The following is a 16,423-nucleotide window of genomic DNA, read 5'->3' on the forward strand; positions in this document are numbered from 1 at the left end:
GTGTATTAAAATAATTAAATCGACTCATAACGTACAAAATAATAAATATCAATATATAATTACAGAAAAATATAAATATCATGTAGTAAAAAATTATAGTATTATGTTGTGTACGTATGCAAATGACTGTGCAAAAATATTAAAATAATAATAAATTGATAAAAATTCTAAAATTTACGAAATTAAAAATAATTATCAATAAATTATGTAAAATTCAAATATGACAATAAATGAGTAAAAATTCTAAAATAATGATGATTATCAACAATTTATTAATAATTATAAAAAATATGTGAAAAATTGCATACTATGTCATTTAATGATCAGGGAGTGTAAATGCGTTAATTTTAAGTATGGAGAGTCAAAATTAAGTGTCAACAATTTGTTGCTTGTCGTTTAAAGATAATGTAGAAGTCTTCAAACGAAAATGTTGACGTGTAGCCAATTTTGCTTGACAAAATATTATTTTTAACAAAATTTCAAGTGAACTTCAATTTAGAGTTGCTATCTTAAAATGTCCTAGTTTAGGGTGAACGAACCCAATGTATACTCAAATTTTATGCCTGTAAAAATTTATTAAACTGAAAAACAATAAATAAATGAGTAACTAAGCTTTGGGTTTTTTGTTTTTCAAGAAATTCAAAAAAATAACGTGTAGTATTTAACTATTATAAAGATGAATAAATAAAGGCATTGCAGATTTTAACTAAAGACATACAAAAAAATTCAATCAAAGACGAACATATATTAAAAAAAAAAAGATTTGATTAGAGGACAAACTAATCGAAAATGTCCTATTTTAGGGTGGACAAACCCAATTTATCCTTGTAAAACTTTAAGAACTAAGGTGGATTTTTTTTCTTTCTTTTTTATATATTTTTTTTTCAAGAAATATAAAAAAGGCAAAATTTAGTGCTTAACTAATTAAGAAAAAATGGTACAAGCAAAGGTATCATCCAGTGCTTAAATGGTAAAATAAGTGTATTGCGGTTGATGCAGGTTAAGACAAAGCATGCAGTGCTTAAATGACAAAATAAATGATTGAAATGTGTAAATAAATGAAAAAATAACATGCAGTGTTTAAATTATAAAACAAATGCATTGCGATATGTGCAAGAAAAAGTTAAGATGGAATGCGGTGCTTAAATAATAAAATAAATACATTGTGATATTTGCGAGGCATGCAGTGCCTAAATAATAAATAAATGCATTGCGATATATGCGTGCAGAGCTTAAATAATAAAATAAATGCATTGTGATATTTGTCAAAAAATGCAAAGATGACATGCAGTGCTTAAACAATAACATAAATGCATTGCGATATTTGCGAGACATGCAGTGCTTAAACGATAAAAGAAATGCATTGCGATGTTTGCGAGGCATGCAAGGCATAAAGGTTAAAATAAATGCATTGTGATATGTGCGTGCGGTGCTTAAATGCATAGCAATATGCGCCGATAAAGGCAAAATGACATGCAATGCTTAAATGATAAAATAAATGCATTGCGATATGTGCCAGAAAATGCCAAGATGGTATGTAGTGCTTAAATGATAAAATAAATGCATTGCGATATTTGCTAGGCGTCCAGTGCGTAAATGATAAAATAAATGCATTGTGATATATGTGTGCAGTGCTTAAGTGCATAGCAATATGTGCCGATAAAGACAAAGATGACATGCAGTGTTTAAATGATAAAATAAATGCATTGTGATGCGTGCAGATAAAGGCAAAGATAATATGCAGTGCTTAAATGCATTGCAATGCGTGTAGATAAAGATAAAGATAGCATGCAGTGCTTAAATGATAAAATAAATAAATGCGTTGCGGTGCGTGCAAGTAAAGACAAGAATAAAATGCAGTGCTTAAATGATAAAATAAATATATTACGATGCGTGTAAGTAAAGGCAAAAATAACATGTGGGTGCTTAAATGCATTACGATGCATACAGATAAAGATAGCATGCAGTGCTTAAATGATAAAATAAATGCATTGTAATGTATGCAGATAAAGAAAAAGATAGCATGCGGTGCTTAAAATAAATAAATGCATTGTGATGCGTGCAGATAAAGACAAAGATAGCATGGTGGTTCTTAGATGATAAAATAAATACATGTAGAAATATGCGAATAAAGACAAAGACAAAATGCAGTGCTTAAATGATAAAATAAATGCAGTGCGATGCGTGCAAATAAACACAAAAATAAAATGCATTGTGATATATGCAGGCAAAGACAAAAACAATACAACGGTTAAATAATATAAAATAAATGCATTATGAGAGGTGCAAATAAAGACAAAGAGAGCATGTAATGCTTAAAATAAATATATTATGATGTGTGTAAGTAAAGGCAACGATAACATGCAGTGCAAAAGAAATAAATACACTGCGATACGTGCAAGTAAAGGCAAGAAAACATAACTATTTAATTGAAGAAAAACGTGCATAATTGCCTTATTTGAGGATAAATTATCTCAATTATTCTACTTTAGGGTGGATAAATCATTATAAAAATAATTATTGAGCAAAGAATTATTTGAGAATGAAAATGTTCATATAATTTCGATGCTGCTTTCAAAAATTGCCCCAGCATCAAGCTGTAAGATGTTGGAGAATGCAAGATAGTATACTTGATGGAGAGAAAGAATTATTGTAGTTCAAAATGAGAATAATAGGATAAAATTTTTAGGCGATTTTCAAAATTTTCCCCAATGTATGATTTATGCTGATATTTCTTGTTCTAAGGAAACTAAAAAAATAATTTTGCTATTACAGATTGAAAAGATGCATAACGTCTTCGATTGCTTATGGCGACTAATGCTGATTGCTGTTTCCGATTGCCTACGAATACTAACTCCCTCAATTAGTGAGGTGACTGAAATCTAATAGCCTCTCGAAATGTAAACAATACTAAAATTGAGCGCTTAACTGAAAAATAAAATGTTGGTATTTAAAGGTATGTGCTTGAAAAAAAAAGTTAAATGTCCGTATTTCAAAACTGTGCGCCTCGCATGAAAAGTAAAAAATGCATGTATGTAAAAATAGATACCTCGAATGAAAGGTAAAAAAACAATATATTCGTATATGAAAGTGAATGTCTTGGAAAAAAAAAAGAAATAAAATTTTCTTGATAAAAAATGCTGAAAGACGAAGAAGACACGATCATGTCTTGACTTTATTTGGTACTAATAATTAATAGTGTGCAAAAAAATTCTCCCATCTCCTTCCCAGCTAACCGAGATCGACTTCAAGGTAACTCATATAGTTTCAAGTGGTACCTCAGACACGCCTAAATATGGACAAGATTTTTTGTCTTGCTTCAAACAAATGTTTCTAATTATGCTTATCCTTATGCTACAAGTTCCCTCTTCAGAAAGAAAGTCCCAGTTAGCACATATTTGAGTAATTTTCTTTGGAATTTAGGGACATATAGAGAAATACACTCATAATCAGAAAGGAATTCAATGCATACAATTGTGGTACCATAGGCTTGATCTTCATGTAAGTATCCACTAATGTGAAAACACTTGAAATAGGATCTCGTAGGACTTGATATCGGCTTGTAATGCAGGCTCAGGGATGGATAGGATAATATTTGGGATAAAAGTGACTAATTCATTAATGAGCATTGCACTGCATTTGTGCTTTCAACATTTATTGTGCTTTGACGCGTGATTTTCATTGTTGTGATTTGTTGCCCCTTGTTTTGTATTTGCTTCGACTTCTTTTGAATTTTGTACTGAAGTTTTCTCCTTTTTTTCAACAAACTATATTTTTTTTTGTTTTTTTTCTTTTCTCATTTTTTGGGGTTTTGCTCCTTTGAAGTCTTTTTTTAATTATGTTCATCTGGGACAATATATCCTTTGCATTTTGTGTCTTTGATCTTGAATCTTCATCCACAATTTGCACATATTTAGTACGCTTAAGAAGGTAGGGCCAAGAGAGGATAGTGCATGTAAGCACTCAAAAAGGTATAGACTCAAATGCGATTTTCCAAAGAAAAGATTTAGGCTCAAAAGAAGGAATACTAGGGATTAAATGTCATTTGGTGGGTTGTGAAAGACATAATCGGGTCAAAGAAGGAGTACGGTCCTTTCCTAAACCAAGTGCAACTTAGAATTTTTCCCCAACAGATATTAAGGTCAAGTTCTAGATCAACAATATAATGCAATGAATTAAACTAAAGCTCACCAAACATGCACATGACACTATAAGGTTGGCTTCGTTCTTGTCTTAGATATGCAAGAGAATTTTTTCAAGCATTACTCAAGTGTGATAAAAGGTACCAAAGAACCTATAGTTTACCATAAAGTCGATCCTTTTCATCATATCAATTTGTTCTTTACCATGCACGCTCCTAACTGTATTGGTATCAATCAAGTCAAAATTACTTTTTTTAGTTAAAAAAAAATGAGACCGAACCCAAAATAAGAGTTGTATACGTATCTCGTGAAAACAAAAATCAGGTGTGCGCAGTTCAGGCAAATTTGTAAATTTGAATATGGCATGCATGGTTGTAAAAAAATGAAAACAATGTGAAAGATGATTAGGAAAGAATTGCTTTTAACATCAAAATTATTCTGATCAAATGATCGACAGAATGGATGTCAAGCATGGAGAGAATTTTGATACAACTTTAGTATGCTGATTAGATTGAGAAAGTCAGACATTGAAAGAATTATGACATTATTTTGCCACTGTTGGCAAGATTATTATTACTGAAAAAATGTTGAAACCTTGATTTTGAAAGTGAGGATCGATATGCCATAAATTTAATGGTTTACGACGTTCGAAAAAAATTTAGGCATTCTCGAATCAAAATTGAGTGAGGAACTGAAGATAGGCCGGCTAGGAACTAATGCAATTGGGATTTGGATTTGAAGAGTTATTGATTTGGCGCTCTTGCAGAATTTTGGAGAGTGTTTTTGAACTGTTTCAAAAAATTTACCCCAGTTTTGAATACCAGAGAAATCATTTTGAAACAGTGAAGAGACCAAACCCAAATGAGGGTTCCCTACGTATCTTGTCAGGACAATAATCAGGTCACAATGTAGTTTAAACCTGTACACAGCTATCGACGATGCTGCTAAGGTTCATCTTTTAACTGATCCGCACTGCAAATAAAAAGGTTAGATTACACATTCTCACTAAAGTATAACCAATTGACAACAAATAGGCACACTTATTCTTCAAATATGTACAGAAACTATGATAATGTGTCACTTGGGTCGTAAATTCTTCGAACATTTGGATAAAACTGACTAACAATGCATGTACCTAAAAAGGTGCTCTTGTAGCTCTATTCTATGCTGACTAAGAGTAGGTAGACACAAACTTGAATTTTCTATATAAGAAAGCACGTAGTCCCATGGCAATAAAACTCTGGCTCACCCCACGTATGCGCCGACTCTCTAAAATAAGGTGATTTGAAAGAATTTTGAAAAAGTACAATGTACAATCCGTGTGTACAATGTGTGTGAGTGTCAATATTTCGAAGTGGAGGAAATATGAATGAAATGTCAATTTATATAAAGCGATAAACAAATAAAAAATCTATACAAAATAATAACAAATAAATAATTTTCGTTATACAAACAAGATAAATCAAGACAACTACATAACATTGTATAAAAAAATATAAATAGTTACCTAAGTCTGTAATGGTTAAAACTTGATTCTCTCCAGCGGAGTCGCCAAACTGTCATACTCGATTTTTACCCAAGGTTAAAATGAACACAACATTATGGACTCTAAACAAAATTAAGGAAAAATGGTTCAGTGGACCCGTGTACTAGGTCAGTTTTGTAAGTTGGACACTTCTACTTAGATGTTTGTCATCTGGACCCTTGAACCCATTAAAAAGCAACATTTTAAATACTTTTTTGGTGAGTGTAATACACTCTCTCCACGTCAGCTTCCACGTTATTTTTATTTTTAAATATAAAAAATATAAAATATTAAAATAAATAAATAAATAATTAAATTAATAAATAAATAAACTCCTCCCCCCTTCTTCTATCTTCCCTATTTTTTGATTTGCGTTTCTTCTTCTTATTTTTCTTATGGTTCTCCCTCCTCTTCTCCTGCTTCTTTTCCTTCATTATTTTAATCTTCTTATTCTTCTCACTCTTTGAAAAAATTGAAAAGAAACGCTCAAAGCACTAAGAATCCAAAAAAAAGCACTATTTTTTCTTTTGTTGCATAATTTCTGGCAATTCTTGAAGCTTTTCGTTCACCTGTTTGTCTGGTTTAAGCTTTGGTTGTTGTTGAAGATGATGATGATCTTCGGATTACTCAATTTGTAGCAACTGGTGATTAGATTTTTGTTGTTTGATTGAAAAAATTGAGAAGTGAGAATCGAAGAAGAAAGATTCTTGTTATTTGTTTGAAAAAATTGAGAAGTGAGAATCGAAGAAGAAAGAAAATCACGTTATTTGTTTGTTTGTTTCTTGTTGATTCTTTATCTCCATCTTCTGATTCTTGTTAGTTGTGTTGATTTATTTGGAAAAAAATTTCTCAAAGTTCTATTCGATTGTATTGATTTGTTTCTTTTTATGTTGTGTGAATTATTGTACTTTAGGCTTGAAAAGTTGCACTTTGCAATTGCAATTGTGATTTTACAATGGCCATGACAGCCGGTGAGGGTGGGGGACTGGTGGACGACGGTGGGGTGGGGTGGGGTGGGGGTTGGATGGGGCTGGGGTGGGGGGAGGGGGGGGGGGGGGGTTCTGGGTGGCTTTTTTATATTTTATTTTTAAATTTTTTATTTTTTAATTTTTTAAAATATTTTTAAATTAAAAAACTAAAAAAAAAAGTTTTAATCCTTTTTTTATTTTTTAATTATTTTAATATAAAATTGATCAAAAATTAACCCACACTCGCACTCCAAGCAAGTGACTACACTCTCCAAGTCCCAATCAGTATTTTAATGCCACATAGGCAAAGTCAACGGTCAAAAAGTTTGAAATATTATTTTTTAGTGGGTTCAAGGATCCAAATGACAAACATGTGAGTAAAAGTGTCCAACTTACAAAATCGACATAGTACAGGGGTCCAGAAGGTCATTTTGCCAAGAATTAATTTATACAGAGTTGCCACCTAATTTTAAGAAAAAATAGAAAACCTATTCATTTATCTAAATCAATTTTAATATAAATATTAATGGCCTAAATTTGCCTAAACGCGTGGTAACGATTGTATGAATAATGAATATCCCCGCCCAACGCCTCAAAAATAAAGATTTCTCTTTCACTAATATCTGTACAATGATAAGAATAAAAGAACTACAAGTACAAAAAATTCAAGATCTTCTTTGAATATCATTCCCGACGAGTATTCCCAAAAACCTGTACACACTTGTAATAAAAATATTAGTAACAAATAAATAATTATAAAAAGGCATGTGCACGTATATGTACTTAAAAAATATAAATTTTATTAAAAAGCGGGTTAATATAAAATTTTCAAAAAAATTAGTATAAAAATTTCATCATTGCCCAAATTTATTTATTTTATTACATATTTATATACGTAATATCCATCTTTTATTTATACAGGCCTCAAAAATCGATGAAAAATTTCTTTATCAGCCAAATATTAATTAACAGTAAATATTAAAGCGAGATTAGTGACAGTACGAAAAATAGCATCTACCCAAATGTTCAAAAATAACAAATAAATTAGCAAATCAAAAATAAAAAAGTAACCTACAATAAACACTTAACAGAAAAATATTAATGTCACATTAAATACAAAAAAAAAAAAAAACTTAACCACCATGAACACTGAATCAACCCCACAGAGAGTAACATTTAATAGGTTGATAATATCAAATCCAAATAGAAGGCCCCAAAATGTCAATTAAGTATTAGTTCAGTTAGTACTAACGTCGGAAATAATAAAAAATGAGAACAAACCAACAAAGTAAACAAAAATATAACAAATCAGTGAAGTAAAAAAAATACAACAAATCAGTAAAGATTAATATTTCTTTCTTTTACAAAATTTAGTTCACCAGTAGAGAAAACTGGTCAAATAAATTCAAAAAAATAATAATATAATAAGAGAAAAATCAATAAGCAATGCTAAAGTAATAAACAGTAAAACCAATGTTCAAACATATATACGAAAAGGGAAAAGTGGAAGAAAGGCCACCAAAACTGGCCAGATCTGTCGGTTTGTTGCCGGGGGTTTCGCCGAAAATGTTAAAAAAGAGGGTGACGCCAGTGGTTTGGGCTGGAGCTCGCTGGAGATGGAGGAAGAGGAGAGAGGGGTGTGATGGTGCGGTTATGGTTGCTGGTTCGTTTTGGCGGCGGTGGTGGCTGAAAGCACAAGGTTTGTTGGTGGTTGGCTCAGTGGCTGAGCCAGACTTTTAGTTAAGGGTATTCATATTTTTTTTTGGGCAAAGAACTGTTGGTGTTGATGCACCGCTAGACTTTTAGTTAAGGGTATTCATATTTTTTCTTAGGCAAAGAACTGTTGGTGTTGATGCACTGCTGCACCTGTCAAGGTTTGAACCCGAGTTATTGATGCGGAAGTGCATACTCTTGACCACTGAACTATGCTTCTCTAGCTTGTCAAGGGTGTGGAACAACATGTATATAACTATAAATATCTCTATTTAACCTATATACTCGAAATTTTTTTCCGACGAAGGGTGTTTATCTGACCACCCTTCGTTGGCTATGACTCCACCACTGAATTGGCCGCGAGGAAAAGGCGTAAGGGTGGCACCAGTAGTACTGGTGGCTGGAATGGGGTCGCCAGCGGTGGAATTTTCTTAGAGAGAGTGAGAGCAAAAAATGGAGGAGCGGTTGGTGTATTTTGTATATTTTTTTATTAAGGAAAAATAAATGGACCCCTCATTTATTTATAATAAAAAGGAAATATTCACTTTATCCAAAAAATAAAAAGCTAGCTCCATTTGTTTCCTTAACGCTTGTTTTAGTCTGAGAGTTATTGACCAAAAGATTTTCCACCATTTTAATTAATAGATCAAAATTTTTTATCCAATGAATTAAAACTCGAACCAGTCATCTCAAGTGTCAACTTTTTAAAAGTGACGAGATCTTGAATTGATTGATTTACTGCTCTGTGTATTAAAATAATTAAATCGACTCATAACGTACAAAATAGTAAATTCCAATGTATAAATACAAAAAAATATAAACTACAAATAAAAAATATAATTATCTTAAAAAATATCTTATGCTATGAAATTAAAGATAATTATCAATAAATTATATAAAATTAAAATATGACAATACTGAGTAAAAATTCTAAAATAATGATGATTATCAATAATTTATTAACAATTGCAAAAAAATGTGAAAAATTGCATATTGTGCCATTTAACGATCAGGGAGCCTAAATGCGTTAATTTTAAGTATGGAGAGCCAAAATTGGGTGTCAACAAACCCTAGTCATTTTCAGGTACTTAATTATGTGCTTAATCACAGTCCAATGTTCTTGCCCAGAATTAGACTGAAATTTGCTAACCATGTCTACCGCAAAGCAAATATAAAGTCTAGTGCACAACATAGTATACATACGATTCCCTATAATAGAAGCATAAGGGACTACCTTCATTCTCTCTATCTCATCTGTCTTTTTTGGCAATTGATCCTTTGATAGAGCAATTCCATGCCTAAAAGAAAGGAATTCCTTTATAAAATTTTGCATGCTAAACCTTGCAAGAATAGTATCAATATAAAGTATGTGACATATGCCTAATATCATTTGGTTGTGATCTCGCCTGAGCTTGATCCCAAGGATATGAGTCGCTTCTTCCAAGTCTTTCATATTAAAATGCAAGGATAACCACTCCTTAACATCATGCTCATATTATTTCCTATGAATAAGATGTCATCTACATACAAAATAAAAAATGCTACTATCTCCGTTAAATTTTTTAATAGACTCATGATTCGTTTTCACATTGAACAAAATTAAAAGTCTTTGTCGAATTGTCAAAATAAGTATTTCATGCAATAGATGTTTGTTTCGAGCCATAGATGAAATTCTTAAGTTTACAAAACTTATGTTCATTACCACTTTTCATAAAACCTTAGGGTTTTCCATATAAATGCACTCATCAAGACTTTCATTTAGAAAAGTCGTCTTGACATCCATTTGTCAAATCTCATAATCATAATGAGCAACAATGGGTAAGAGAATCCTAATGGGTTTAACCATAGCTACCGACAAAAAGGTGTTTTCATAGTCAATTTCTTCTTTTTGAGTAAACCCTTTCACAATAAGCCTAGCCTTAAAAGTTTGTATTTTTTTTCGCACCTCTCTTATTCTTATAGATCCATCTACAATCCCACAGGTGGCTCAACAAATTTTCAGACTTGATTGAAATACATAAACTCCATTGCAGGTATCATAACAGCAATCCACATCATAGTATCTTTGTCATGTAGTGCTTCGGCGTAATTAAATGCACTCATCAAGACTTTCATTTAGAAAAGTCGTCTTGACATTAATTTGTAAAATCTCATAATTATAATGAGCAATAATGGATAAGAGAATCCTAATGGATTTAAGCAAGCTACCGGCGAAAATGTTTTTTCATAGTCAATTCCTTCTTTTTGAGTAAACCCTTTCGCAACAAGCCTAGCCTTAAAAGTTTACACTTTTTCATTCATACCCTTTTTTTACTTATAGATCCATCTACAACCAATGAGATCGACTCCCGCAGGTAGCTCTATGAAAGTCCAAACTTGATTGAAATACATAAAATCAATTTCAGATATCATAACAACAATCCACATCTTAGCATCTTTGTCATATAGTGCTTCAACATAATTAATGGATTATATATTAGGCTTCTCAGGCATTCTATTATACCATTCTTCCAAGAATGCAAATCGTAAAGGTTTTCTAATAATTCTCCCATTATGATGACTAGTCAGTACAGGATCTGCTACATCTGAAACTAAATTCTGAACACTCTGAATGTCTTCTGCACTATGGCAGATTGCTTGACATTTTTTTGAACGTTTTTCTCCACACTTGCAGGTTGCTCGACGTTACTCTCTCTACTTTGCGGTAGCGTGATGTCAAGTGTTTACTCTTGTGCAACCTCTTGCCTATTGACATTTCTCGCACTATGTGGATACAACGGTATGCCAATAAAGATTTTCAAAATATATTCTTGTCTTTCATTCTTCGTTATTCTATTGTTCAATTCCTATAAAATTATTTTACTTCTAGAAACGTCGTTCATTAAATAATCCTCTTCAAGAAATATGATATTTATGGAAACAATTATCTTCTGTTCTTTAGGAAAATAAAATAAACCCCCTTTTATCCCCTTTAGATATCCAATAAAACACATACTTTTGTCTTAGATTTCAATATTTATCAGTATTTTTCCTGCATATGCTAGATAATGTAAAAGAAAATTGCATGATTTGTTTTACATGTTTTCAACAATCGTTGTATAAATCATGTTGTTGATGGTTTTTTTATCATATTTTTGATGATACTAATGATCAATAGATTCTAAGTTTATCATCCAGAAAATAGAATTTTTTTTCACATATTTTATCTACTTTTGTGAAAATCATTTTTCTAGATTAAGGGCAAAACTGTAATGAGTTTCGACTAAGTCCAACATAGCCATTACTCACATTCTCTGACGAGCATTGTGGTGGCAGGGACAAATTACCTTAGCAGTTCGTTTCATCCTCGCAAGTGATTTTACCAGCAAATGTCTAAATTATGCCTAACTATGTTTTTTAAATAGAGAAAAAAAGTACAGTTTTTTAAATTGGCCCAACTGCCTTCATTATTTATACAACTTAGCAAGTAGTGTAGTGGTAAGGCCAAGCAGTGCGGGCAACCCTGCTGACCCTCGCAAACAGTTTCAGTGATGATTGTCAATTTGGTCCTTTTTGGAGTTTTTCTATTTTTGACAACCTCCAAATGATATGAAATTTGATAGGTTCATCGAAAATGACCCACTGAGCAATACTCACCACTATGAGTGACCTAGGCTCTTTTTTGGCCATTCAAGACCGCTTTGATGGATTTTGGGGCATTTTTGTATTTTCTAAAAAGTTAAAAATTCTGAAAAAATTATTTTTTCAAACCAATGGTTATAGAGATCATTTATTATAGTTTTTAGTGGTTTATTATAGTAGATAATATGAATTTACATGTTGACATAGGTCATCTTCCCCATCGGATAAACTTGTATGGTATAATACTGTGTTTAGTCTCTTATGTTTGATGAATTGTATTAACTTTTCAACTAAGTTACATATTATTTTGATGGTACAAAGACTTGTAAAATTTGATATTTGTTTAACTTAATTCAACAGTTTACTCAATAACTGAGTTGGTTCTATTTTATTTAAGAGATAAAATATCTGACATTACATGTATATTTGCTTAAATAGTTAAGTTTTGCTAACAATTCTAACTGTTTATGTGCATGGTTATATGTTTGATATGTTTCTTTAATAATTTTTTTTTATTCTACAACATGTTTAGTGATCTATTTTAATTTGATTATATAACAAATTAACCATGTCTTCCTGCAGCCTGTAACTTCCATCCTGAATAAAATAAACTAGAAGATCCTAACTATGTTGACTGAAAACGAAAATTGGATATTGTTCTTACTGTTAAGGACTTTAGATTTATGTTGGTTGAGGAATGTCCATTTAAGCCGGCTAAATCCACTGATGATGAGACTAAAGCCTACGATAAGTGGTTTAAGGATGACGAGATAACAAGATGCTACATTCTTGTCTCCATATCAAATGTGTTGCAACATCAACATCAGTCCATGACTACTACTTACGATATGTTTGAATCTCTCAAAGAGATGTTCGGTGAGCAAAATCATGTTGCAAAGCAGACAGCCATAAAAGCCCTCTTAACCACTAAAATAGTTGAATAAACTTCAGTGAGGGAGAACGTTCTTAAAATGATAAGTCTGTTGAAGGAGCTGAAATTTTTTTGTGTAGTTATTAATGAAAAATCTCAGATAAAGATGGTCCGATAGACCTTACCGGACAATTTTCAGAAGTTTTGTGTAAATTATAGCATGAATAATATGTACTTATACCTTGCAAAACTGGTGAAAGAACTGGAAGCGGCGAAATCTATCATTAAACAACATGTTCTTCCTGCAGCGTTGATGGTTGACGAACCTTCATCTCCGACTTCTAAGCTGGAAGGTAAAAAGAAAAATAAAAAGCCTCATAAGGTTCTAGGTTCTAATGGTAGTGTGGCTAAGCCTAAAGGCAAATGCTATCTAGACAACCAACCAGGTCATCATAACAAATAGTGCCTCGACTACATAACTAAGATGCAGAAACAAGGTACATCTTTTTCCTATGTTGTTGAAATATTTTTAACAACTACTTCTTTCCAGTTTTGGGCTATAGATTAGGAAGCCCTTAATCATATATGCACTTCTTTGCAGGATTTTCAGAAAACACGACACCTAAGTAAAAATAAATTAAACGTGTTTCAAGTAAATGGAGAATCAACACCAGCCTTAGCTATAGGAAATATTTTTTTTTGTTAAGCAGTTCAAGAATTTTAACTTTGAATAATATTCTCTACGTATCTTCTATAAGAACAGATTTAATTTCAATGTAAAAAATAATGGATGTTGGTTATAACATTTATTTGCTAATAATTGTGCGATTATTAAGTTTAACAAATATTTTATTATTTCTGCTCCTAGAATACATGATATGTTTGGATTTGATGTTTCCATAATTGCTACAATCAGTGGAACTTAATAATTTTGATCAATCATGTAAAAAATATATTTTGAAATTGAGTGAAACATACTTATGGCACTTACGTCTAGGTCATATTAACATAAATAGAATCTCATGATTGATTTCTGATGGACCTTTGAATTCATTGAAAGTGAAGGCACTTTCAACTTGTGAATCTTATTTAGAAGATAAAATGACCAAGATGCCTTTTCCTTCTAAACAAAATAGAGCCGGTAATAAGTTAGAATTTATTCATACTGATTTGTGTGGTCCTATGAATATACAAGCAAGAGGTGGTTTTTAGTATTTTGTGACATTCACAAATGATTATTCAAAATATGGATACATTTAGTTATTGTGTCATAAATTTGAATGCTTTGAAAAATTCAAAGAATTTAAGGGGAAAATGAAAAAGCAACATAACAAATATACTCATACATTACGATCTGATCATGGTGATGAATACCTTTATGTGGAATTCATTAAATACTTATCAGAATTAGGAATTACATCTCAATATTCTACTCCAGGAACACGACAACAAAATGGTATTGATAGAATGACTTAATAGAACTCTTATAGAAATGGTTAGATCAATGTTAAGTTATTTAGAATTGCCCTTTTCTTATTGGGGTTATGCATTAGAAACAACAAATTATATTCTAAACTTAGTTCCTTCAAAATTAGTACCTTTAACCCCATTTGAATTGTGGAGTAGGCACAAGCCTTGTCTATGACATATTCAGGTTTGAGGTTGTCTAGCACATGGGCTAAAATAAAAAATTTATAAATTTGAATATAAGACAGAAGCGTGCATTTTTTGTAGATATACAAAAGGGACGAAAAGAAATTTATTTTATTGTCCTAAGGAATAGAAGGTGATTGTTTCGACAAATGTCATATTTCTTGATGAGGAATATTTAATGAACCATGTCCTAAAATTTAAATTATTTTACAGGAATTAAGCAATAGAATAACGAACAATGAAACACAAGAACAAATTCAGAGAACTGTTCTTGACATACCACTGTATCCATGTAGAAAAATGCTAATAGGCAAGATATTGCACAAGAGCAAACACTTTACATCACGCTACCTTAAAGTAGTGGGAGTAATGTCGAGCAACCTGTATTTGTGGAGGAAAACATTCAGGGTAATGTCGAGCAACCTGCCATTGTGCAGGAAGATGTTCAAGGTGTTCAAAATTCAGTTTCGAATACAAAAGATCCTGTATTGACTAGAAATCATAGTGGGAGAATTATTAGAAAACCTTTATGGTTTACGCTCTTTAAAGAATCGTACGATAAAATCTCTAAGGAGCCTAAAAGAAAACTCCTTAATTACACTGAAGCACTACATGACAAAGATGCTAAAATGTAGAGTACTGCTATAAAATCTAAAATAGAGTGTACATATTTTAATCAAGTCTGGAAACTTCTAGATCTTCCTGCGGGAGTCAACCCAATTGGTTGTAGATAGATCTATAAGAAAAAGAGAGGTGTGGATCAGAAATTACAAAATTGTAAGGCTAGGATTGTTGTGAAAAGGTTTACTAAAAAAGGAATTGACTATGAAGGAACCTTTTCTCTAGTAACTATGCTTAAATCCATTAGGATTATCTTATCTATTGCTGCTCATTATGATTATGAGATTTGACAAATAAATGTTAAGATGACTTTCCTAAATAGAAGTCTTGATGAGTGCATTTATATGGCACAACCAGAAGGTTTCATGGAAAGTGATAAAGAACATAAGTTTTGTAGACTAAAGAAATCCAACTATGGTTTGAAATAGACTTCTAGGGCATGGAATACTTGTTTTGACAATTCAACTAAGACGTTTGATTTTGATCAATGTGGAAACTAATCGTTCTATATAAATATGAAATGGAGACATTAGCATTTTTGATTCTGTATGTAGATGACATCTTGATAATAGGAAATAATATGAATATGTTGAATTCTGCTAGGGAGTGTTTGTCCTCGAGTTTAATATGAAAGTGTAACACCCCACACTTTCGGGCTAAAGTTGAACTGTCTTTCCTATGTTTATAGACCTAAACCCAATGGTTAATATTTATATATAAGAGTGTATAAAATTTACTTAGTGTGAGAACATCCTTGGAGATGACTATACATCATAAAAATCTCCTAAATCAAAAGTTTAGTTGAGCATTTTCTTATCAATTGACTTTTAGTTGAAGATTTTGTTTGGGTCAACTTACATCGACAATTTATCCTGGGATATAAGGAGTTATGTGGTCTACTATATATCAAATTAAAGCCCTTTGAGTCTTCGTTTCAACGCCTCGACCGTTCGTCATTCCGAGTCTGGAGTCAAAAGTTATAAGGGTTTGAATGAGGCAATGTCCAAAATGTGCGATGGCTATATGTCGCATGCCAATCGCCAAAGCACACTGCCATAGCTATACAATGGCCATGCGACGCACACCCTAAGGTATACGATGGCCATTTGACCCAAAGCCAGTTTTAGGTGTCAAAAAGTGTTCCTTTTGATCTATATTAAGGGCATAAAGGTCTTTTACCATTCTATAACCATTCCTAACCCTCTTTAGATAAATATTAAACCTTCAACACATTATTTTCTCTTCAAAATCACCAAATATTCTTCCCTAAATCAAAAGAGGAGAAAATACCTAGGGTTATGGAATTCAA

Source organism: Capsicum annuum, unplaced genomic scaffold (genome assembly GCF_002878395.1).
Source record: "Capsicum annuum cultivar UCD-10X-F1 unplaced genomic scaffold, UCD10Xv1.1 ctg1934, whole genome shotgun sequence".
Classification (NCBI taxonomy): Eukaryota; Viridiplantae; Streptophyta; class Magnoliopsida; order Solanales; family Solanaceae; genus Capsicum; species Capsicum annuum.